Below are 26,172 nucleotides of genomic sequence, written 5' to 3' on the forward strand. Positions count from 1 at the left end.
AGTTAAGTCTTTGTGCCTCAATTTCCTTACCTGTATGATCAAGCTCATTTATTCACTCAATACACAACAGTTGAGTATTTTCCCTCTGCTGGGCACTGGCCTAGGTCCTGGGGGTACAATGGGTAAGAAGACTGGGTCCTGCTCCTGTTTCAGGGAACAAAGTCATTATTCAGGGATAAATCCCAGAGCAAAGAACAAAGTGCTCTTGCAGAGAAAAGAACCCAGAGTCACTGGAATATGGAGGCCAAAGAAACTTATTCCGCTGGGACCTTAAGCTCCATCTAGAGGTGCTGTTTTGAGTTGAGGTAAAAAGATGAGGTGGGATCCCGTCAAGGCTTGGAGCAGGAGCAGGGTGAGTGCATTCTGAACAAAGGAGAAAGTGTGTTTGGTCACACAAGGCAATGAAAGAGTATCTAGAAACGGAGATGCAGATACTGGAGAAAGACAAGGTGGCAGAATTGCAAAGCGCAGCTGCAGTGAGGCCTTGTGTCTGCACTACCTGATTTCACAGAGGTGCCAAGACCATCATCTATGACAACAGTCTGCAGGCTAGGAAAATGATTAACAGAGGGGTTTTTTTCTGATTGTGAAAACAACATAGTTTTATTATAGTTAATTTAGGAAATACACATTAGTATTTAAAAAATAAAAATAATCCAGAATCTCTCCCTGGAGAAAGAAATGTAACTTTTTGATGTATTTCTTAACACCTAGGTGTGATTCCATGTCACTCTGTGTGATGTTTAAACTGAGACCTAAAGAATAAGAAGGGAGTAGTGGCAGAGACACAGGAGGTACCTCCAGGCAGAGATGAGCTTGTGGAAGGCCCCGAGAGGGGAGAGACTGCCTTGTGGAAGGACCTAGAAGAGGATTAGCGGGCTGGAGTGAGGGTGAGAGCAGGAGCAGTGGGATGAAGTTGAAGGTCAGCAGCCAGATCACATGAGAACTTACAGGGCATGCCTAGCATTCGGGCAACTGGGAAATTTGATGAATTTTGACCAGGAAACTGAAATGCCGTGGTCTTTCTTTTTATAAAGACCACGTAGCAGCCAGAGGAGAATTGATTGTGGGAGGCAGGCATGGAAGCAGGGAGACCAGATAAATTCTCATGAACGATCTTGGTGGCAGTGGAGATAGAAAGCATTACATTCAAGGCCAGCTTGGGGGATGTGATTGACAGGGTTTGGTGATAAAATGCCATGGGAGCTGAGGAAGGAGGAACTGAGGATGAGTAATCATGGGTTCGCCGACATTAAAGTGCAGATAGTTTTATTGTACTCAGTTAAGATCTTTCTGATTTCTCCATATTTTATCAATGCTCTATCATCACTTATCACTAATTATTGTGTTTTTCTACTTCAGGCCTTGAAGAAATGCATGTTGGTAGAGAAGATTGCTTTACTTATCCCCTCTGTTTTCTGCCCTTCCTTCCCTCTGCCCCTAATTCCAGGAGTTTCCATCCCTTTCTGGGTGCTAGTCTGAACTCATAGCTCAGAGCCACACCCATGATGTGGCCTAAAAGGAAAGCAGAGGAAACTCGGATGAGCAGACACAGGACATCTCAAAATAGGCTGGACAGGCAGGGGAGGGGAAGTGCCGCTCTTCCTTCTGATGTGGAGCCTGCCCACCCCACACCCTGCACCCTGGACCAATCTCTAACCTCTCTTGACCTTCTAGGTTGAACCAATAGGAGGTCAAGCTTCGTTGCTGAAGTGGATGAGAAAACCAGTCTTAGTGAGAATGAACTCCAATCAGCTTTAGAACACTGACAAAGGCTGATGGTTTGACATGGAGTTCTGTTAACTGGTCAGGATAGCTGGCTGGTGGTGAACTAGAATGTGAGCAGCGGGTGTCTCTAACTGGTGCGGTTACAGGTGGCACTAATTTTCTTCTTTGTATGTCTCTGTATTTTACAAGTTTTCTGCAATGAGCATGTGCTCTTTAAAAAAACTGATGAAAAACCAGTTTTATTATTGCCATTGCTGTAAAATTATAAGCACTTTTCAAATTCACCAGTTTTAATAACTATGTGAAGTGCATTTAATTTTAGGGAAAAGATGGCTTAGTTTTTACTGAAAGGAACTACTGTTCTGTTTCTTTTGAATGACAGAGCTAAGAATCCCTAAAAATAGATTGCCTATTTGTGAAAACTGCCTTGTATACTTGGAAGTTTCTAAAATGCAAATTGAGATTTTACTCAAAATGTTTAAAAATATAAGTAGTATATATAACAACTTTAACCATATGATTATCAGATGTAAGCTGTGGCATATGTGTGTATGTGTATACACGCATACATGTTATATACATATACACATACATCGCATACATTTACATACATAAAATTTACATGTGTAATACATATTTACACTTATATGAAACATTTGTGTCACCCACAGAATTTAAACTTAGTACCAAAACGCTAGCTTTAGTATCTCAAATATTTAGTATCTCAATTATTATTTAGTAAATAATTGTCGGAAGTGTGTGCTAGTCTGGATTTTACTTATTTAAAATGTAGGAAATGCAAATGACAGGAGGGGGCATCTCTCCTTTGTAAGGTAGCTTTTTAAAAACAGATTTATATTTGGATAAAAAAATCAACCAAGTGCAAAGAAAACGACTGGATATAAGAGCAGCCCATTTAGAAAGGAGATAGAGGCTTTACTTTACCTAGATCTCAATATAAGGTAATTATTAAAAAAAGATATCATCTTAGGCTGCATTAATATCAATACAGTATCTTCAACAAGAGATATTGTATTTTTCACTTAAAAGCAAGCCCTGTGTAGGCTGGGCACAGTGGCTCACGCCTGTAATCTCAGCACTTTGGGAGGCTGAGGCGGGGAGATAGATCACTTGAGGTTAGGAGTTCAAGATCAGCCTGGCCAGCATGGCAAAACTCTCTCTCTACTAAAAATACAAAAATTGGTCAGGTGTGGTGGAGCATTCCTGTGGTCCCAGCTACTCAGGAGGCTGAAGCAGGAGAGTCACTTGAGCCTGGGAGGTGGAGGTTGCGGTGAGCTGAGATTACACAACTGAGCTCCAGTCTGGGCAACAGAGCAAGAATCCGACTCAAAAACAAAAAACAACCCATCCCCCAACCCTGTGTCATTTTCTTTGAAGAGAAATATCTTCACATGGTTCAAATATAAAGAAGTATAAAATTATGTTTATTGAAAAATTTACCCTTCTTTTCTATCCCGTGTCAGCCTGGTTCCCATCTCCCCCAAGAGGTAAGCACTGGTGTCAACGCATTTATTCTTCTAAGGATTTTGTGTTTTTTCAAACATTCTCTTTCTTTTAAACAAATGGCAGCATTATGCACACTGTTAAAAGAGTATTTCAGAAATTGTTTAATATGCATTCTCCTTTATAGCTATATAATATTCCATTCAATGGATGTACTATGTTTAATAAATCCCCTGCTAATGAACAGTGAGGGTTTTCCCTCTTTTCCCTTGGCCAAATAATGCTTCAGAAAATTATGTGTATAAATACATTTGTGGGATAAATTTCTAGAAATGGAATTATTAACTGAAAGGGTATGTACATTTTTAAAATTATACAGTTCCTGATGATTTTTCTCTAAGGTTAAACAATTATAGTCCTATCAACAATAAATAAGAGTAACTATCTCTGTATTTACACCAATGATGTGTTATCAGACATGTAATTCTATAAGTGAAAAGTGGTATTTCGGTGTAGTTTTGATTTCCATTTCTTCAATGGAGGGAGGACATGCATGTTTCTAGGTTTATAGGTTATTCATATTTCCTGTTCTGTGTACTCTCATTCATACCTTTTGTCTCATTTTCTATTATGTTGATTATATTACCCTGTTAAAGCTAAACCCTTACCAAGCTCCACAAGGCCCTATGATGTGGTACCCAGGTGTGTAAAATTTTCTGTGGATTAGAAAATACAGGAGAAAATTTGTGATAGATAATAAAAATGGAAAAACAATGCCAACGCTTTCCAAAGGCTATGGCCTGGGCACTAACTTTTGCTTTAAAAGCTTCCTCATACTGGGAGTATTTCCTTGGGAAAATAATTGGATTTCGTAGTGGAAATTAGGAGAAAATATTTGTGTTAAGAAAACTCGTGTTATCATCTACTTTGATGGAAATCAACTTTTTTCCATTAAAAAAATATAATTATGTTACAGATTCAAGGGCAAGTGACTTCTGAAGTGACATAGCAAAGTGAATTGGGGATTGAAGCAGCTTTCTGGGTAGTGCAGGCTACCACCTCACCACCTCATCTGATATGTACATGTAATCCATAATTTTTTCTGAGAAGTTTAAATCACTATAGCAGTCAACTGTTTTCCAAAATTCATTCTTCTTTTCTTCTGCTCTACCGGATTATTTTCCTGGGCATGAAGAATTTTGCCATAGCTAAAATCAGTATTTCTCAGCTCCTTCTTACAGCTAGATGTGGCCATGCGATTACGTTTTGGCAATGGGATGTGAACACAATGATATGTGGCACATTCCAGTTTTGACCTAAAAGGACTGCATGTGAGCATCCATTGTGCCTTCTCCTTTTCCTCTGACTGGGATGTAGCTGTGATGGTAGGAGCTCGAGGAGCCACTTTGGACTCAGAGATGGAAATCCTGTGTGGACGGGTCCTGGACTTTGATGTAAAAATGCCTTATTTTAAACTACTGTATGTCGGACTCCTTTAATCACAGCATCTAAGACTATATTCCCATAAGTACAAAATCTTTGCTTCATAATAAAGTGCCTCCAAATGCGGTGACTTAAAAAACAATCATTTATTAGCTCCTGATGCTGTGGTTTGTCCAAGTGGCCTATGCTCATTTGAGCAGTTCTTTTGCAAGACTGGCCTGGGTTCACTCACATATCTGCAGGTAGCTGGTGGGTTTGCTAAGGGATAACTGGCTCTGGATGGCCTCATTCATGTGATTGACAGGGGCAATGGGAGCAACTGGGCTCCGTGTTTCTAGCAGTTAACAACTTCAGGTTTCTTCTCATGGTGGCTGGATTCCAAATGTAACCAGAGATAGCAAGTCCCAGGGAGCAATCACTTTTTACACCCCTGCTAGTGTTATACTTGGTAATGCCACACTGGCCAAAAAAAATAACAAACGGCCAAACCAAGAGTGAATGTGGGAAGGTGTATTTTTACAGCAGGGTTTCTGAACAGCAACACTACTGATATTGGAGCTGAAAAATTCTTTGTCCTGTGGGCTGTCCTGCGCGTTGTAGGACATTCAACAGCATCCCTGGCTTCTGCCTGTTGGATATCAGTAACAGTTCAGACCATAACCTTCCCACACCCCAAACCATAACACGGCATGGAAAAAATGCCAATGATCTCTGCGTGAAAAAAAAATTTCCTTCAGTTGAAAATAACTGGTTTACAGGAAGATGTGAATCTGGTGTAGACCTTTGAGGGCTGTTAATGAACAATCTGCCACATACAATTGACACAGTCAGCTTATTTTTCTTTGCTGTGTTGTTAACCTTAACTGCATAGACTGTTGCTAATTATCTCCACTGATGTATGTTTTTGAAAGGGTGTTTCTGGGTTCCAAGACTCAGCCCTTGTGTTTAGAGCTTGATGTTGTTTGTGATTCTGCTTTTTATACTTAGACTACTAGCAGAGAACTGGTTGCAGTTATTAGAAAATATCAGTATTGTGACATACTGGGTTATTATACCCAAACCTTTCCATCTTCTCTGTAATAATACATTTCTTCCTGTTATCAGGTAACTTACCATGCCTCATAGGAGGCAGACTAGACCTCCTTGCTCCATTGTCTTTGGACTTGGCCATGTGATTTGTTTTGGCTGATAGAGGGTAGGTATAAGTGAATGCCAATTCTGACAGAGGTTTTAAAAGGCTTTGCATGTTTCTGAAGGTCTCTCTTGTGCTCCTGCCTCTTGCCATGAGAGCAGCATGTCCCAGGTAAGAACTAATCCTTCTGCCTGACTCCCCATAGGAGGAGAAGACCTGAACTTGACCTACAGTCTGGAACAAAGACACACAGACACTGAGACCCACAAAGACACCCAGACCCACAGACACTGAGAAATGAAGCCTTATTGTTTTAAGACTTTGATATTCTGGAATTGACTGCTGCATCATTATAGTAAAAGCTGACAAATACAATTCTAATTTTTTATTAAGTTCTTTTTATTAAAAAAGTATATTGCCATTGTAGAAAAATTAGAAAATACAGGAAATTAAAATGAAGAAAAGAAATTGAGTAGAAAGACAGGCTCAAACAACAATGATGCAATTACATGTTTACTTACAATTGTGATAAGTTCTATGAAGGGAAAATCTGTATTCTAAAATCATATTAATATTTAAAAAGAGGGCATAGGCTGGGTGTGGTGGCTCATGCCTATAATCCCAGCCAAGGTGGGCAGATCACCTGAGGTCAGGAGTTCAAGACCAGCTTGGCCAACATGATCAAACCCCGTCTCTACTGAAAACACAAAAAATAGCTGGGTGTGGTGGCACACGCTTGTAATCCCACTGCTTGGGAGGCTGAGACAGCAGAATCATTGAACCCAGGAGGCAGAGGTTGCAGTGAGCCAAGAGCATGCCACTGCACTCTAGCCTGAGTGACAGAATGAGACCACCTCAAAGAAAACAACGAAAAAAGAGGGCATGATATAATCTAGAGTCAGGAAAATCTTTCCAAAAGAAATAATTTTACACATATCATGTATTAAATACATATAAACTATAATGCTGCATCTATTATAATAAACATATACTTTTATGTTACAAATACGTTAGTTCTCTTATATATGTATTTCTTATACACATTTCTCTCATACATAAGGTAATACACGTATAAGAGAACTGTTGCTGAATATAGTCTCTTCAACGGACAATATAAAATTAACTTCTTTCCACGTTAACAAACATGTTCTCACATCATTTATTTTTATTATTATTCTTTTTTCTGTTGAGATTTCTTTTATTTCTCTTGTAAAACAGAGTAGGGGTTAAATTGAGGGTATCGGATTTTGCAGCTTCAGCCCCTTGGGGCTCTTTTTTTTTTGAGATGGAGTTTCATTCGTGTTGCCCAAGCTGGAGTGCAATGGCACCATCTTGGTTCACTGCAACCGCCACCTCCTGGGTTCAAGAGATTCTCCTGCTTCAGCCTCCCAAGTAGCTGGGATTACAGACACCTGCCACCACGCACAGCTATTTTTTTTTTTTAAGTAGAGAAAGGGTTTCACCATGTTGGCCAGGCTGGTCTCAACCTGACCTCAGGTGATCTGCCTGCCTCGGCCTCCCAAAGTACTGGGATACAGGCGTGAGCCACTGAGCCTAGCCAGGACTCTTTACCGGAGAAGTGGGAGAAGACACATAGTGGGGGAAGCATTCTTTTAATATGTAGGTGCTTCAGGGAGAGCAAAACTATTTCATTGGTATTCCCCCGCACCACTGGAACTGGTGCTTGGAATGGAAGGGAAGTGAGATCAGCCAATTAGTCACCAACACCATCATCACCATTGGCAGAGAGGTCCAGAGCAGACATCATGGAATCAGACACCTGCTGGCGATTTTATCTGCACATTTCCGCATCTTCTTCTTATTCTTCAGGGTGGATGCCAGAGCCTGGCCCTGTTGCAGGGGATCCGTCTCCATGATCCTCTGCAGCACTAGGCGGTGGTCCACTGAGCAGACATCCACCATATTGTTGTTCTTAGGGTGGTGGTTCACGTTGCATTTGGCCCACCCAATCTGATGATGATTCAAATTGGGGCAATACCCAGTGAGATCTCTGATCGTATATACAGTGGTTTTATTTTCAGTGGCATGTGCCTTTTTTTTTTTTTTTTGAGACGGAGTTTCGCTCTTGTTACCCAGGCTGGAGTGCAATGGCACGATCTCAGCTCACCACAACCTCCGCCTCCTGGGTTCAGGCAATTCGCCTGCCTCAGCCTCCTGAGTAGCTGGGATTACAGGCATGCGCCACCATGCCCAGCTAATTTTTTGTATTTTTAGTAGAGACGGGGTTTCACCATGTTGACCAGGACGGTCTTGGTCTGTTGACCTCGTGATCCACCCACCTCGGCCTCCCAAAGTGCTGGGATTACAGGCTTGAGCCACTGCGCCTGGCTGGCATCTGCCTTTTTTATCATTGGACAATGGAGCAACTTGATCTCCATTTCAAGTGGGTCCATGTCACCCAACAGCTCATCAGATTCTCCAGCAGCCAAGCATTCCATGGTATCTTCATTGGCCAGAGCAGTATCCTCGATGTCAAAGACTGTGGTTATTTCCTTAACGATCTTAGCACTGAGATGGGTGGGCAGAGTGTGAGTAGGTGCTGGTGGCATATAGAAGCTGATTTTCCCACTGACCCAGTCAGCTAGGACAGCTTTGGCCACCTGTTCCTGACTGTATAAGCCTCCCTTCTTCTTCCCCAAACAGTGTGCCACTGCAGTGAGAAAGTGCTCAGTGGTCTAGAACCCAGAGACACGGTAGTTGTTGGAAATCTGCTACAGGCTGCAGCACTGCAGGGTGGTTCTCACCGGGGTCACAGGGTCTGCCAGCTTCTGCACGTCGACGCAGTTACGTAGGATGGTGCCCACCTCTGAGTGGGGCCTTGGGACAATGCCTGGAGCATCCAGCAGCTGGATGAACTTGTCCAGGTGGACCTCCTGCATGAATTTGGTAATCCCAGGAATGGCTTCCACGCTGCCTGCATGGCTGCGCTTCTGCCTATTGATCAGGCTGCTCTTCTGAACATTGGGAAGACCCACAACGCTCACATGAATGTGGGTGCACACGTCACCAAGGCGACAATAGTTCTCCAGAACCTTCATGAGGTTTTTTTAGCTCCAAAGCAAGCTTTGCTTTACAGCAGTGACTCAGAGGCCTGATCTGCTGGTACACTGCAATGATTCAGGTATTTGACCTGATGCTGGGTATTGGCCTTGAAAGCCATGGTTGGCAACTCATTCTGAATGTAATCCAGCCATTTCTCCACAACCTCCTTGGGGACCAGGTCACTCTTGTTCAAGATAAGGACCAGCTTCTTGTTGCCTTGTGCTCTCAAGACAGCCTCCTCCATTTAATGGGACACTGGCATCCAGGACTTCCAGAATCTCATCAGAGTATTCCATCACCTTATGGAACTCCTCGTAATAAGCCTTCCTTGTGGCCTCGTCCTCCAGCCTAGGAAACATATTTAATTCCTGCAGAACTTCCTCCTTCTGCTCAAACTCCTGCTGGCATCTCAGGACATCCTGGCAGTCACTCGCGATGGTCCTGCGTTTTTGTCTTCCTTGCTCCCAGGCAGCTTGCTGCATCTCCCTCATCTCCTCAACCCTTTTCCTCTTTAATTCAGCCTCTCGATTGGCATGATCATTGGAGTGAACCAAATGAGGTGCAGAGGGCACTTTGGAGGTTGCTTTCTTCCCATTTTCCTTTGCAGGCTTCTTGTGGCCCTTCGAACTTTTACCTGGCTTTTTATTTTTGTGTCTAAGTTTCATCGTGATGACCAGCTTGAAAGCACATAGGTTCAAATCTGCTGGCTCTCTTCCTATACTTCCGGCGAGGTTGTGAGAAGAGTCAGCAACAAGACAACTCTGTTCGGCAGCAAATGCTCTCGCGCAGCTCGTCTTAGGCTTCCGGATCCCGGGCTGGGAGGCGCCCGCGCAGCTGGGCTCAGACTTCCGGATCCCGGGCTGGGAGGCGCCCGCGCAGCTGGGCTCAGACTTCCGGATCCCGGGCTGGGAGGCGCCCGCGCAGCTGGGCTCAGACTTCCGGATCCCGGGCTGGGAGGCGCCCGCGCAGCTGGGCTCAGACTTCCGGATCCCGGTCTGGGAGGCGCCCGCGCAGCTGGGCTCAGACTTCCGGATCCCGGGCTGGGAGGCGCCCGCGCAGCTAGGCTCAGACTTCCGGATCCCGGTCTGGGAGGCGCCCGCGCAGCTAGGCTCAGACTTCCGGATCCCGGTCTGGGAGGCGCCCGCGCAGCTAGGCTCAGACTTCCGGATCCCGGGCTGGGAGGCGCCCGCGCAGCTAGGCTCAGACTTCCGGATCCCGGGCTGGGAGGTGCCCGACTCCGCCCACTGTGCGTTCTCCGCTGGGGGCGTGCTTCTGACTGACAGCTTGCACCTGCCCGTCCCTTCCTCGCTGCCACGCTGGCCCCGCCCCCTGGCTGCCCCGTAGGTGAGGAAATAGTGGAGGAGATAGAGGGAGGACAGCGAAGTGACAGGGAAGAAGCGGCGGGTCGACTGGTGAGGCCATATACCCTGCTTGCAAGCCAAAATTTTGTCTGCGTGCATCTGTCTGGGGTTAAATATGCGCGCTCTCAAACCTCAGTAACCAGGCAGTCACCATGCCCGAATCAGACAAGGGTGGGGGATGGTGTCTTTGCCTGGAAGTTGGGGACTGCAGGTTGTGAGAAAATGGCCGCCTGGGTCACATGTCTGGCCGAGTATTCCCCACCTGAAGTGAATTGGTTAGCTGTTCACAACGACCTTCCCGGGTCCTTGGGCCCCAGACAATCCCTGAGCACTCCCAGCTCTTTCTGCATACGTTCAGATCTATGGCCAGACCCAATCTGAGCTGGAGCAGGAGCCAGAACAACTTAGAAGCCTCTCCTACCCGTCTGCCTTCTTGCCCTCCTACTCCGTCCTTCCGTCAGTCATGGAGCATTGTCCGCAGAAGGGAACGAATTTACATCTCTGGATTGGGGCAAGTAAGGGTTTCCGAAACCATCTCAGAGCTGGTTGGGAAGTGAGATCTCCCCCGGAAAACGGTAAATATCTCATCATTTATTTCAATGCCTGCCTCTGTGCCATTGATATACATGCGCCATGTTTTATTCAGCCAATCCTCTGATGGCCATTTGAGTTGATTTTCGTTTTTGGTCACTATGAACAATCTTGTAATGAACATTCTTGCAAGTACTCTAACTTGTTTGTTCAAGAGAAATAATTGTGGTGAAAATGAGAATATTATGTGCTGTGAAGCAAAATTCTATTACATATCCTGACCTTATGTATCCCCTAAGGAAGCATAATGGAAATATTTATCTTTGAAGTAAAATTTCTCATATACCTCCAGCTACACTCAGTGAGTCATTCCTGAAGATCCATAGGGAAAATTTAGACTATATTTCTTGGATGAAGATTGATTGGTGGCAGACGGGCAGAATGTCAAGGGAGATCATATATATGTATAAAGTGGGAAAAGCTAGACTATCGCTTCTGCTTTTTCGAGTCAAGATGTGATCTGCTGTCATAATACTATATTGCTGGCTTGGCTTTTTTGTTTTTTCCGTCAGTGTGGTTATTGTTACTTCATCTGTGGCCTGTTTCCAAAAGCAATGAGTGAGCCCCCGCAAGATAATCACTAGAGTATCTGGTTCTTTCCTGACTAATAGGCCGGGGGAATGTACTAAACAAACAGTTCAGCTCAAACGTGTTGCAGGGGATTGAAACTGTCTGGAAGAAAATAAAATATAACAAAATAATATCATCCATGTGATTCATCTTATGCAGGACAATGAAGTCTGACATTCCTATTTCGTTTAAGAAGAGGTAATTTCAAATTGTACATTCAGTGAGGATATAAAATGTAATTTTGGCAGGTTTCATGATGTAAAGTTACAGTGTGGTTTTGGGGGTTTATAATATGGATGACTCTATTTACCTTGTGGCTGACTGTGAGGTAAACTTGAAAATATGTGTTCATATTACATTCATTTACTATGAGCAAATACTTTTGGGCTGTGAACCCAAGGGGAGAAAGTGGTAAAATGGCTTATTGTGCCTCATGAGTTTCAGTTTACTAGGGTAATATGAACATGGCGGAGGCACATTTGTTATCTGGGTAGTTATAACATCAGTGGTTACATTTAATTAAATGACTGTCAAAAATGGGATTATTTAGGAAGCATTTCTTCTTCTTTTTGGTTAAACCTGGATTGACTCACATGTTGAAGCATTTTTGTACAGAAGAATGATGGAATCCAACAGCTCTCTATTTTAAGTCAGTGACTGAATCAGTGAGTGGTACTCATAAGAAAAAATAGAAGCTAGTTCTTCAGGGGAAATTATTTCTTTCCTTTACTCAGATATTAGACTCTTGCTCTCACATGACACATGGGGGTACATGATCATAGTTCACTTAAGCCTTGAACTCCTGGACTCACAGGATGCTCTGCCTCAAGCTCCCAAGTATCTGGGATTATAGGTGTAATTCCAATTTTCTTTGGAAAGGGTCAGAAGATGAGAAAACAAATGTTCAGTGTCCTCAGAAATCCTGCTCCATTTAAACAGTGAAATTATGGTTATAATGCTTTATTCCGTGTTCAGTGCAAGTTTAACACAGCTTTCTAAACGGTGACTTGGTGACATTCAAACCAACAGCAATGACAGGGGCTCGGAGAGGTGAATGACCACTCTGTCCTCTAAAAGGAAGCCTTTATTACCCAAGTTTACTGTCCTCTCAGAAAATCATCAACCAAACGCACTTTATTCTTTCAACAAATGTGTACTGAGTGTTCCCCAAGTGTCTTTGGAGCCTGTGACTTTTTGAAGCTTAAGATCTGATGGGAGAGATAGAAAATATACAGGTTTTTAAAAAAATGAAGAGTAAGTCTATGAAAGCAGTAATAGTAGAATACAGAAATGGAGAATTGGGGCGGGGGTGGGATGCGAGGAAGAACACATTTAAATAGGGTGAGGAAGAAAGCCTCTCAGCTAAAGGCTGAATATGCATCAGAATCACATGGGGGTTTGTTAACAGGGAAGCCTGGTGCACCCGTTTCTAATTCAGGTCTGGGCTGGGGCCCAAGAATTTGCATTTCTCATTCCCAGGAGACACCAGTGCTAATGGCCCAGGCCCACACATTTGAGGGTCACTGCTCTAAACAAAAGTAGGTGAGCCTTAATCACAACTGAGTAGCAGACTCACCTGAGGAGCTTTCAAAAATCCTACTGCCCCGGCCATACTCCAGGCCAGTTAAAAAAAAAACTCTGAAAGCAGAACCTAGGCAGTAGTATTTTTCAAAGGGTCCCAAGTGTTTCCAATGGGGCAGCCAAGCTTGAGACTCACAGTTGTGGGCCTTTCCTTCCGAATTCTGCAAGACACAACAGTAGCAACAGTATCGCCTGGGAGCATCTTAGAATGCAGAATCTCAGGCCCCAGCCCAAGCTGCTGAGTCAGCCCCTGCATCTAAACAAGCAAATGTCTCAAGCCCCTATGAACACTGAGGGCTCTGCAGAGAAATCAAACAGTGAGAAGCAAGTCCAGCTGAGAGATTTGGTGATGCTCACTGCAGGGTAAGAACCAAATATCTGCAGAAACTGGAAACTTGCTGCTGGTACTGACTCACTGGAGAGCGTGCGAAAGGAAGAGATTCTCAGACCAGGCAATAAAATATGCTCATGAACGAATCCACATATCAACGTTGATTCGTAATATGTCCAAACAGAGTTTCTTGCAATAAGCCTTTCACTTAAAAGATCAAATTGAGGGTGAGCACAGTGGCTCACCCTGTAATTCCAGCACATTGAGAGGCCAAGGCAGGAGGATTGCTCGAGCCCAGGATTTAGAAAGCAGCAACACAGTAAGACCCCATTTGTAAAAAAGATTTAAAATTTTGGCTGGGCGTGGTGGCGCATGCCTGTACTCCCAGCACTTTGGGAGGCCAAGGTGGGCGGATCACCTGAGGTCAGGAGTTTGAGACCAGCCTGGCCAACACGGTGAATCCCTGTTGCTACTAAAAATACAAAAATTAGCTGGGTGTGGTGGTAGGTGCCTCTAATCCCAACTACTGGGGTGGCTGAGGTAGGGGAATCACTTGAACCTGGGAGGCAGAGGTTGAGATTGCAGTGAGCTGAGATCACACCACTGTACTCCAGCCTGGGAGACAGAGCAAGACTTCATCTCAACAACAACAACAATTATCCGGGTGTGGTGACACATGCCGTTAGCCCCAGCTGCTTGGGAGGCTTTGGTAGAGAGGTTCACGCAAGCCCAGGATTTGGAGGCTGTGATTGTGCCACTGTACTAGAGCCTAGCAGCAGAGTAAAATTGTCTCTAAAAAAGAAAAATCAGAATAGAATCATACTGAGAAGAAATGCATTTTAAATCTTGAGATGGATGAATTCCTTGGAGTATTAAAACAATTGAATGTGCTTAAAATACCAGTAGCTACAATCTTTATACCTTGTAGCACCAAGAAGAGCAACCGCCTTCGTGCAGGGAAGGCCGCCAGAGAAATTCCATCTGTGACACAGCACTTCATTTGGCCTCCCCGGCTCACAGCATCACCATTTTTCAGAAGCTGTTTGGTTAACCTTAAGGGTGATATGAAAGTGCCAGATATGAGGTTCTGATCTTACCAAAAAAAAAAAAAAAAAAAAAAGTCAGCAAATAGCAACAACAGCAACAAAGCCAGAAGCAGCTCAGATGGTAGAAAATTAGCAAAAGAGACACAGGTGTAGCAAAGTTAGTGGTTAGGCACAGGGGCGCTAGAGCCCAGGCTTGTGGGTTCAGATCGGGGCTGTGCCACTTACAGCTGTGTGTCCTTAGCAAGTGACTTCATCTTTCTGTACTTCATTTTCTTCATTTCTAAAGTGAGGATGACTATGATAGTCCCTACCTCCAGGGTTTTTAAGAGGATATAATGAGTTATTATGTGTCAAGCTTTTAATTCTGGCTGACCATAGTTGCTATATTATAATTATTTAATGCACAGGTTAAGAAATGTAAGGACTTATATTGTTTTTTATATTTTTATTTTTTAGAGGGAGAGGTCTTGCTCTGTTGCCCAGGCTGGCCTTGACCTTCTGTCCTCAAGCAATCATCCTACTCAGCTTACATGTAGCTGAGGATTTATATTCTTCTGCATAGCTCAACCCCAGGAAAAACCTGAAAGATAGTATCTCAAGCTCTGAGACTGTGGTTGAGTCAATTTGGTGAATATGTTTCTCTAAAGAGGATGGTACATAACTCTCAGTTGTGTAGCTGAGTAACAGGAAGTAAGATGTCATTTAGAACAATGATAAAAAGGACATAAATTAATGAAGGGGACTATTTTTAAAAAAGGAAAAAAATGCTAACAGTCAATGAGTCAATAATAACCCTGATAGTTAACAATAATCAATGAGGGGGTCAGAAGATCCCCAGTTCTAGAGAAAAGAGTTGGATACACTAAATTCAGGAAAAAAAAAAAAAGACTTTTGTAGACTATGTACACACACAGAATTTATATTAGAATATTATTTTTAAATACTCTTAACAGACAAAATGAAAAATAAAGCTCCCCCCAACCCTTCTTTGGTAAATGGAAGGAGATGTCCCCAGTAGCCGTATTAAGAGGGTGTCCCTGGTCTCGAGGTTCTATCTCTTGGGGAATTGGGTCCACCCAGCCACACCATCCAAACATACTAGAAACATACACAGGAAAATATAACCCAGGCTGTTTTCTCCAACTTCAGAGTTTCCCTGAAACCACAGTGAGCCATACATGAGGATCACATCACATCCCCTGCATCACACATTTCAAATTGTAAAAACAGTCTGGAGAGAAGTTTCTCACTCCTGACTTGAAAGAGAGTTGCCTCTGATCAATCCTTACCCACCTCTTTTGTTGCTTCCTTCTTTTCTTGGCTACGTTTTATTAAAGTAGAAGTGTCCTGTCCTTGACTTTCTTCTGTGACCACCCCTTTCCTGGAAAACCTCGTTTTCATTTGCTTTTGTAACTCCAGTGTAGACCTCTCTCTTGAACTCCAGACTTACTGTGCACGAGTGTCTACCCTTCCTCTTGCATGTCTCTCAGATCTCTTAAACCTATCACATTGAAAGTTGAACTTCTGATCTTATTCCTAAACCTCCTCCTTCTAAATCTCAGTGGATAGCAACTTGAAGCTTCCAGCTATCCAGGCCAAAAACCTCATAGCTGAAACTGGACCCCTTCTTTACACCTTATACAAAAATTAACTCCAGATGGATTAAAGATTTAAACATAAGACCTAACACCATGAAAACCTTAGAAGGAAACCTAGGCAAAACCATTCAGGACGTAGGCATAGGCAAGGACTTCATGACTAAAACACCAAAAGCAATGTCAACAAAAGCCAAAATAGACAAATGGGATCTAATTAAACTTGAGAGCTTCTGCATGGCAAAAGAAACTAACATTAGAGTGAACTGGCAACCAACAGAATAGAAAAATATTTTTGTAATATACTCACCTGACAAAGGGCTAATATCCAGAATCTACAAAGAACTTAAATTTACAAGAAAAAAAAACAACCCCATCAAAAAGTGGGTGAAGGATGTGAACAGACACTTTTCAAAGAAGACATTTATGCAGCCAACAAACATATGAAAAAATGCTCACTATCACTGGTCATTAGAGAAATGCAAATCAAAACCACATTGAGATACCATCTCACGCCAGTTAGAATGGTGATCATTAAAAAATCTGGAGACAACAAATGCTGGAGAGGATGTGGAGAAATAGGAACACTTTTACACTGTTGGTGGGAGTGTAAATTAGTTCAACCATTCTGGAAGACAGTGTGGCAATTCCTCAAGGTTCTAGAAATAGAAATACCATTTGACCCAGCAATTCCATTACTGGGTATATAATCCAAAGATTATAAAGCATTCTTTTATAAATACACATGCACATGTATGTTCATTGCAGCACTGTTTAATAGCAAAGACTTGGAACCAACCCAAATGCCCATCAGTGATGGACTGGATAAAGAAAATGAGGCACATATAAAACATGGAATACTGTGCAGCCATAAAAAGGATGTATTCATGTCCTTTGCAGGGACATGGATGAAGCTGGAAACCATCATTCTCAGCAAACTGACATAAGAACAGAAAACCAAACACCGCATGTTCTCACTCATAAGTGGTTGCTGAACAGTGCAAGGACATGGACACATGGAGAGGAACATCACACACTGGGGCCTGTTGTGGGGTGGGAGCTAGGGGAGGGATAGCAGGGGTTGGGGGGATTGGGGAGGGTTAAAGTTAGGATAAATACCTAATGTAGATGATGGGGGGATGGATGCAGTACACCACCATGGCATGTGTATACTATGTAACAATCCTGCACGATCTGCACATGTACCCCAGAACTTAAAGTCCAATAATAATTTTAAAAACTTCAGAGCCCTTCCTGAGTATCCTCTGTCACATCCAACATTGGTTCCACTAGGAAATCCTGATTCAAAAATTCTGCAGGATGTGACCATGTCTCAGCACCTCTGCTGCCAAACCACCCTGGTCTGTATCTTTCCTGCATTATTTCACCAGCCTCCTAATCTTTTGAAAACATTACTCAGATCATGTTACTCCTCTGCTGAAAACCCTGCATGGTTCCATATTTCACTGGTTTTTTTTAAGGCGGAGTTTCACTCTTGTTGCCCAGGCTGGGGTGCAATGGCACTATCTTGGGTCACTACAACCTCCGCCTTCAAGATTCAAGTGATTCTCCTGCCTCAGCCTCCCGAGTAGCTGGGATTACAGGCACCCACCACCATGCCCGGCTAATTGCTTGTATTTTTAGTAGTGACAGGGTTTCACCATGTTGGCCAGGCTGGTCTCAAACTCCTGACCTCAGGTGATCCATCTGCCTTGGTCTCCCAAAGTGCGGGATTACAGGTGTGAGCCACTGTACCCATCAGGTCCATATTTCACGCTGTAAAAATGAAAGTTCTCAGAGTCTTCCATGGTCTGTTCACCCTCTCTGATGTCATTTCCTACAGCTCTCCCCCTCTCCCCCAGATCTCCACCCTCAGCAGCCTCCATGGGCATGTTCCATCCTAGGGCCTTTGCACCACAAATAGTCCTTCTCATTTTGGTCACCTGCATGCTCTTGACTCAGGGGACCACATGGCTTACTTCCTCACTCCCTTACAGTCTTTGCTTAAAAATTATCTCCTCAATGAGCCCTACTTTGACCACTGATTTTAAAACTGTAGTCAGCTGGGCATGGTGGCTCACGCCTACAATCCCAGCCCTTTGGGAGGTGAGGTGGGCAGATCACCTGAGGTCAGGAGTTTGAGACCAGGCTAACTAACATGGTGAATCCTCATCTCTATGAAAAAATATAAAAATGAGTCAGTGTGGTGGTGGGCACCTATAATCCCATCAGCAACTCGGGAGGCTGAGACAGGAGAATCACGTGAACCCGGGAGGCTGAGGTTGCAGTGAGCTGAGATTGCACCATTGCACTTCAGCCTGGATGACAGAGCAAGACTATCTTCAAAAACAAAAAAGAAAGAAAAAGAAAAAAGAAGAACTGTAGGCTTCCCACTACATTTCCAATTCCCTTACCCTGCGTTACTTTTTGTTTCCATTACAACTTTTCATCTTCTGATGTACTAAATAATTTACTCATTTACTGTCTGTCTCTGTTTGCTAAAGCAGAGTCATGACCACTAGGTCATGGAAATTTGGCATATTTTATTCATACAGTAGGTACTCAATAAATATTTGTAGAATGAATGAATTCTTGATTGACTTAGCTTCTGGCATTAGTATTCAGCACTCCTGTTGGGGCAGGGAGTCCCAGACATCCTGCTAGGTCATCAGAAGAGTGTATTGCTTTTAAAAGACTGAGCAAGCATCCTCTTCCAGTAAGCAGCACTGGGCTTTGTACTTCTGTACAAGCTTATGCCTTGTCCCCATTGGCTTCTTCCTCCTGATGCCAGTACCCACTTGCCCAGTCAAGTACCTGGCCATACTGATGGTAACACCGGTTAAGCTCTACCTCATATCTGTCTGCTTGGGCTCTGGCACCTTCTGCCACCCAATCCAACTCAAATGTATAAAATTCAATGATACCAGCTGATGCTGTATGCTGTGGTCAGTCCCTGGTCTAATGCCAGGCTTCAGTAAGTAGAGGCATGTGTTTAGATCTGGTATCTTTAATTTTATGTTGTGTAATGCACATACCCATCAATGCCTTGGAACCAAAAGGAAAAAACAATGGTACCAAACATAATGACACCTTATAGCCTAGCTCCTTGAGAAGCTCCTTGGGGGCCATTTCACAGTCCTCCTATCTAGAGAATAAAATGCCCATCCCTCAAAGCTGTAAGATTTGGTTGAGAAAGCTACAGATTCATTTCAGAATGAGTAGTCAGGGAGAGCCCCCATAGATTACTGTGAAAGCCATCAATCCGTGTCATCTCAGACTGTTGATCATCATCTCATCTTTATCTTTGCTCCAATTAACTGTTACTCGTTGGTTAAAACAAATAAGTTACAGGGAAATTCTGTATTGACAAATACATGGGTCTGAACAGCAAATGTATGCTAAATGAGAAAACCTATGTGTATTGGAAATTTAAGACTCTTTCCAGATCTTCACAGAGTTTCTTTCTTTCTTTCACTATACATATAATGATTTAAAATATGTTTTTTCCATGAAATAATAAATTATGTTTAAATAGTAAAATGACGATGGGGGTTGAGTTCTTCCACGGAAGGCTACGAGTTCCCTGGGTGGTAAAAGCTAAGACGTAAATAGAAGAGCAACATTGCTTTTGAGAACCCACTATGCCAGCCACTTTAAAATACATATGTCAGCTTGTTAGATCTTCACAAGCATCGTGAATGTTAGATGTTATACCTGATTTACAGATACAGAAATTAAGGCGCAGAGGTTGAAATGACTTGTTCGAAGTCACACAGCCAGTAAGTGGTAGAGGTCAGGCTTTAAATCTAGGCTGAGGTTATTACAAGTCTATGTGAAGTACCTGGATCATACCACAGTTCTCCCCCCTTGAGTCTTGGGCTACTGCTTGAGGAAATGATTCAGATTTAGAGATGGTGCTTATATACATTCTCAGGAATAGCTCCTGGTATTTAGCAGGGGCTCAATGCATGTTAGTTTCTCACACCTTTTTCTCTAAGATGGTTTCTGACAACACACGAAGTCATGAAGGGGACACTCGGGAAGTGTGGCCTTAGATAAAAAATGTTCGGTATAATCATAATACTAGCAAATAGTCCCTACTACTTTCCAGGTGCTGTACTGTGTCATTTATGTGTATTGATTCATTTCATCGTTTCAACAATGCCATGAAATATGTTCTACTTTGGTTAGCCCATTTAACAGACATGGTTTCACATTATAGCTGGTAAATGAGAGAAATGGGACTTGAACTCAGGCAGTCTGTCTTGAGTTCAAACCTTTAACCACTATGCTATACTGCCCACTAAGTTTAGCCTGCTGTAGTCTAGATACTGTGTACGCATGTGTGTGTGTGTACACTACACTCTTGTGAATTGCATTGATAGGATTCTCTGGCTCCACCTTACAATGCCATATCACGATTCCACAATCTAAGATTGTCCATTATCCTATTACAATGACTTAATCAGACATGCCGTGAGTCAAGTGGTGGAGATGCCCTGGACACACCAAAGGGATTGACTTATGGCTGCACCACTCTTCAGCTCCAGGCACAGAGCTGGAAACATGCACCATAAGGGAAAATTGACATTGCAATTTGAGTTGCAGATAGTACTGATGGTGTGGCTGAATGAATACCATGTCCTTTGAAAATCTTAAATTATAATACAGTGTTAGAAACATGAGGGTTTTCCTATTCCTATTGCAGGCAATAGGCAGAGATCTATCTTCATAGCTGAAATCTGTTTTGGAATTCATTGCTGCCTTTCTGTTTAATTCTGTCTCCTGGGTGTGACCCTATGGTCTCTACCTTCTTTGTAGATCCGTGAATAAAGCTCTTTGTAACGAGGCCACTGATTGTGCAATAACAACAAAATGTTTCTGAGGAGGACGTTAGAGCCAGACTTTCTTTAAGTAGTGGTATTTTATGTTGTTTACTTTTAAAATAGTTTCTAGTGCAAGGGAGAATTGTGTCCTAGAAGAACTGTCCCAAGGAGATCATGAGCAGGAATAATGGTTTGTACCACTACTTTCTGGAAAGCAAATGGGGATTTTGATTTGAACTCAGAAAGGGGTCAGACCACTGACATATATTTTCTGGTTTCTAATCTTACCTCCACTGCCATTATGGACTGCATTACACAACCCTCTACCCTGAGGCCCAGCCACCCTACAGCCTTTTATCAGCTCACAGAATGGCCTCAGCACAGCATGAATCTAGATGACAGATCAGGGACCAGTGGGTGGCCAGACCTCAGGCTCTGGGCATCAATACACAGACCTCCAGTTCTGCCCTGAAATAGAATTGTGATGTCACTGTGGGCCAATCGAATTGCCCCTCTGAGTTCAGTCCTGGATGCTCTGGGGTGGTAATTCCCACCCCAGATTTGATCTATGATATTGTCTAGTAGTCTAAACAATTTGATAATGTCATTTAACTGGAAAATACTTTTTTCCAGTGCAGGAGGAAGTTAGGGAAGGGGGATTAGCTTAAAATTTTTTTTCTAGTTTAACAGAGCATAAACCTTGAAAAGAACGTCCCAGTAAATGATCACCATCTACTCAGTAGTTCAATTCCAGGAGTCGTCATGTGCTCTCTCTTTCACTCACTGCTGGTGTCCAATCCATCAGTAAGACTTGTCCTGTCAGTTCCTCACTCTGACTGTTTTCACCATATCCACTGTTAAGATTCTCATTCGCGGCGTGACCATCCCTTGTCTGGATGAAGGCAACAGCCCAACACGGATGTCCTGCTCCCCTTGTTGCCTCTGTCTCCACACAGAGGCCAGAGGGGTCTTTCTAAAGAACAAGCCATAGCACTTTCCTGCTTCAAGCTCTTCAGTGCTTTCCCTTTCCAACAAAATGAAAATTCTGATTCCTCACAATGAATGGCCTGGAAGATTATGCGCAGTGCCTGATCCCTGCCCCTCTCTTTGATCCCCTTTCTCTCCACCCACCACTTCATTCACAGTATTCAGGCACATTAACTTCGTTCTTGTTTCAAGGCTTCTGCACCGATGGTCACTCTGCCTGGAATGCTCTTCTAGATCCTTGCACAGCAACCTCTTCCTTCTCACCCAGGTCTAACTCAAACGGCACCTCCTCAAGGAGGAAAAATACATTTCCTGGCAACTTGCACACTTGTAGGATTCCTGCCCCTATGCTCCAAGTGTAAACTCCATGAGGATAGGGACAGTGCCAGTGCTGTTCCTTTTATCTGCAGTGCATAGCACCGTGTCTTGCTCAAAAGAGGTATTTATTAAATGAATGAATGAATTCATGGATCCCAGCTAGTTTGGTTGGTTACTGCTGGGGAAGTTCTCTAGCATGACATGTAACAGGCACATATAAACTGCATTGCACTGTAGTCCTATGGTGATCATAAAAAGCACATGATCTTTAGTTGGTTTTATTCCTGCTTTAAAAAGTTCTGTAGACAGTGCACCCTCTTATTTCCTCCATGGCATGGTCCATTCCCACTGCCTCACCTTTGGTACAGTTCTGGGGAAAATAATAGCCCTCCTCATAGCATTGAGGGTAGAAGACAGAGTCAGCTGACCCATAGAACATAAAATATTCAATGAGGCCACTTTTTGTACAACAACAAAATGTTTCTGAGGAGGATGCTAGAGCCATGAGAGGCAGTCACAAAGCAGGGCCACTAAAATGTACAGAAATAAATCACTCCCGGTACTTAAGGTTAGAAATTTTGCAGAGCATTTTAGAAAAGCATCTGTATTAGACAGGATAGGCAAGATTGTGCTGCAGTAACAAGTGACAAAAATCTCAGTGGATGAGCACACGTTTGTTTTGTTTGTTGCTTTCACACCATGATACCTATTCAATGTGGAATGCTAAGAGACTTCTGTTCGTGGTGGTGACTGTGACAGAGGCTTTATCTGAACATGGGGTTCACGTTTGTTGAAGTGGGAAAAGGGAACATGGAAAAGTATGTACTAGTTCTTAAAGATTCTGCTTAGAAATGACACCTTTCACTCTTTCTCATACTTTAATGATCAAAGGGAATTGTATGATCATCCATAACTTCAGGAGATCAGGAATATGTAATCATACCACACACCTGGAAGGAGACCTGGAACCATGTGGGGAACTGCTGTAATGCTAAGCTCACTATCCTGGCAATCCAACCGATGAAAAAGCGGCACTTAGGGAACGTGGAGCAACTGCAAATCTCCAAATGTATACAGTGTGTGCATACACTGGTGTGGGCCATACTGATACGACCCAACAACATTTGAACTATGGAACCACAGGAGAACTATCAAACTGAGCATTAAGAGAAGAAAAATATGGATTGAATCAGACCAGACACTTTGTTGCCAGCCCATATCAACCAGGATTTTATGAGAGAAGTAATCCCTGATGTGTCATTCACCTACAATGGTACTCTCCTATGTATCCTTAGGAGAACTGAAAAAATAGTTTTCAGAAATTTTCTCTAATAGCTTCATTCTCAAATGGAACGCTGGTTGGAAAAAGGCTGTTTGTCATACCTATGTGTTTCCACCAAATCCCTAAGTAGGAGGGTGTGGTAATTCACCAGTGAAAAATGATTTGAGATTACTTTTGTATATAAAGGTTAAAGTTCTCTATATTGAGCTGTACATAGTTTTGTCCCCATTGTGTGGATTCCATTATCTTCCATTTTTATCCAACTTCTTCTATGCTGTCAATTGCTATAATCTATCAGTTTTACTTTCTAAATTTCACTCATATCTATCAAATCCTTTCTGATTCTACCAACCTATCCAAGGTACCATTATATCCTATCTTAGTTAAAACAATAGCTTTCTAACTGCCTACCCCTCATGTGCTGTTATAACTCTCCAAACCAATTCATACATTGAAGCCAGAGCACTTTTCAAAATTATTTCATGACACACACACACAGCCAAAAAATTTTCAGTGGCTTTTTTTTGAAGATCAAGATCCTCCGCCTGCTCTGCCAGAGCCTAGACTGTCTGACTCCAAACTTCTCCAGCCTCATCTCGTCACTACGCCTCCTCCTCTCCGTTTGCCATGCATATTGCCACTGCCCTGCTGCTGCTGCCACCTTCTCCTCTTTTGATCAGAGTAATAATGTATATTAATGCATAGTTAAACAAAATCAAACTACACTGAGAAGCTTATAAATGTGAAGACAACAGACCAGACCCCTATCTACTGTTCCTCTCCACTTAAGGAGCAGCTTACTTTAACTTTCAGCTACTTGGTAGGATACTTACGGTCATATTTATAAAGTATATGCTTATACTGCTACTTAGTTTATCCGTTTGTATACATTACTTATTTCCCGTTATTTGATGAGGATTTGACCATTCCTCTACCACTCCCTTACGTCCTATCCTTCAATTACTACTAATCACTACTTTATATTAAACTAAAACTTGAGGTCAGGAGTGGTGGTTTATGCCTGTAGTCTTAGCTATTTGGGAGGCTGAGGCAGGAGGACTGCTTGATCCTGGAAGTCTGAGGCTGCAGCAGCCATGACAGTAGCACTGCACCCAAGTCTGGGTAACAGAGTAAGATCCTGTCTCAAAAAAATATAAAAAATAAATGAACCATCACTTGAGATATATTGTATTATGATTACATAAATAAAATAAATCCACTGCAGAGCCAAGTGCAGTATTATGATTGTCTTTCTTGTATAGATTTTTCCAACAGCATCTATTTTTTTACTCACATATTTTTAATTTTTCTAAAACTCCATCATATTGACTTTTTAAAAAAATTTATTTATTTACTTTAGGTGCATACTGTATCTGGCATTTCTCCCCATGTTATCCCCCCAACCCCCGGCTGTCTCTCCAGATTCTTGAAAGACCTTCTTTCTCGGACTTCCACCTTCTTATTCCAATCCTGTCTGGTAGTTCTTAAGGTCTGCTACATAGGTGTCATCCCCCGTTTTTCCTTCACTGATCTCCTGGAGTAGGCTCACTTATAACTTCCTATTTCTTTATTTACTTAGTTATTTTGCCAAATGATATTCTCAAGTGGTTCTTTTTTTGTATTTTTTTTAAATTATACTTTAAGTTCTGAGATACATGTGTAGAACATGCAGGTTTGTTACACAGGCATATGTATACCATGGGGATTTGCTGCACCCATCAACCTGTCATCTACATTAGGTATTTCTCCTAATGCTCCCTCTCCCCTTGCCCCCATCCCCCGACAGGCCCTGGTGTGTGATGTTCCCCTCCCTGGGTCTATATGTTCTCATTGTTCCACTCCCACTTATGAGTGAGAACATGTGGTGTTTGGTTTTCTGTTCCTGTGTTAGTTTGCTGAGAATGATGGTTTCCAGCTTCATCCATGTCCCTGCAAAGGACATGAATTCATCCTTTATTTATGGTTGCACAGTATTCCATGATGAATATGTGACACATTTTCTTTATTCAGTCATCATTGATGGTTATTTTGGTTGGTTCCAAGTCTTTGCTATTGCAAACAGTGCTGCAGTAAACATCCATTTGCATGTGTCTTTATAGTAGAATGATTTATAATCCTTTGAGTATATACCCGGTAATGGGATTGCTGGGCCAAATGATCTTTCTATTTCTAGATCCTTGAGGAATCGCTGTCTTTGACAATGGTTGAACTAATTTACACTCCCACTAACAGTGTAAAAGTGTTCCTATTTCTCCACATCCTCTCCAGCATCTGTTGTCTCCAGATTTTTTAATGATGGCCATTCTAACTGGCATGAGATGGTATCTCATTGTGGTTTTGATTTGCATTTCTCTAATGACCAGTGATGATGAGCTTTTTTTCATGTTTCCTGGCCACATATATGTCTTCTTTTGAGAAGTGTCTGTTCATATCCTTTGCCCACTTTTTGATGGGGTTGTTTGCTTTTTCTTGTAACTTTGTTTAAGTTCCTTGTAGATTCTGGATATTAGCCCCTTGTCAGATGGATAGATCGCAAAAATTTTCTCTCTTTCTGTAGGTTGTCTGTTCACTCTGATGATAGTTTCTTTTGTTGTGCAGAAGCTCTTTAGTTTAATTAGATCCTATTTGTCAGTTTTGGCTTTTGTTGCTATTGCTTTTAGTGTTTTAGTCATGAAGTCTTTGCCCTCCTGTGTCCTGAATGATATCGCCTAGGTTTTCTTCTAGGGTTTTTATGGTTTTAGGTCATACATTTAAGTCTTTAACCCATCTGGAGTTAATTTTTGTATGAGGTGTAAGGAAGGGGTCCAGTTTCAGTTTTCTGCATATAGCTAGTCAGTTTTCCCAATACCATTTA

General features: G+C 42.6%; 1 long non-coding RNA gene and 1 pseudogene across 1 annotated transcript; both read right to left on the reverse strand.

Annotated features, from left to right (window-relative positions):
* Positions 1–6,875: 6,875 nt before the first annotated feature.
* Positions 6,876–9,990, reverse strand: LOC100387970 (guanine nucleotide-binding protein-like 3-like protein; annotated as a pseudogene).
* Positions 9,991–12,305: 2,315 nt separating this feature from the next.
* Positions 12,306–21,163, reverse strand: LOC144582788 (uncharacterized). Its single transcript, XR_013536237.1, has 3 exons — positions 21,020–21,163; positions 14,186–14,316; positions 12,306–12,560 (listed from the first exon to the last, which is right to left on the reverse strand). It is a non-coding gene; the product is annotated as an uncharacterized LOC144582788 (long non-coding RNA).
* Between the last annotated feature and the right edge of the window lie 5,009 nt (positions 21,164–26,172).

The sequence above is a fragment of the Callithrix jacchus genome, chromosome 5 (assembly GCF_049354715.1).
Source record: "Callithrix jacchus isolate 240 chromosome 5, calJac240_pri, whole genome shotgun sequence".
Lineage (NCBI taxonomy): Eukaryota > Metazoa > Chordata > Mammalia > Primates > Cebidae > Callithrix > Callithrix jacchus.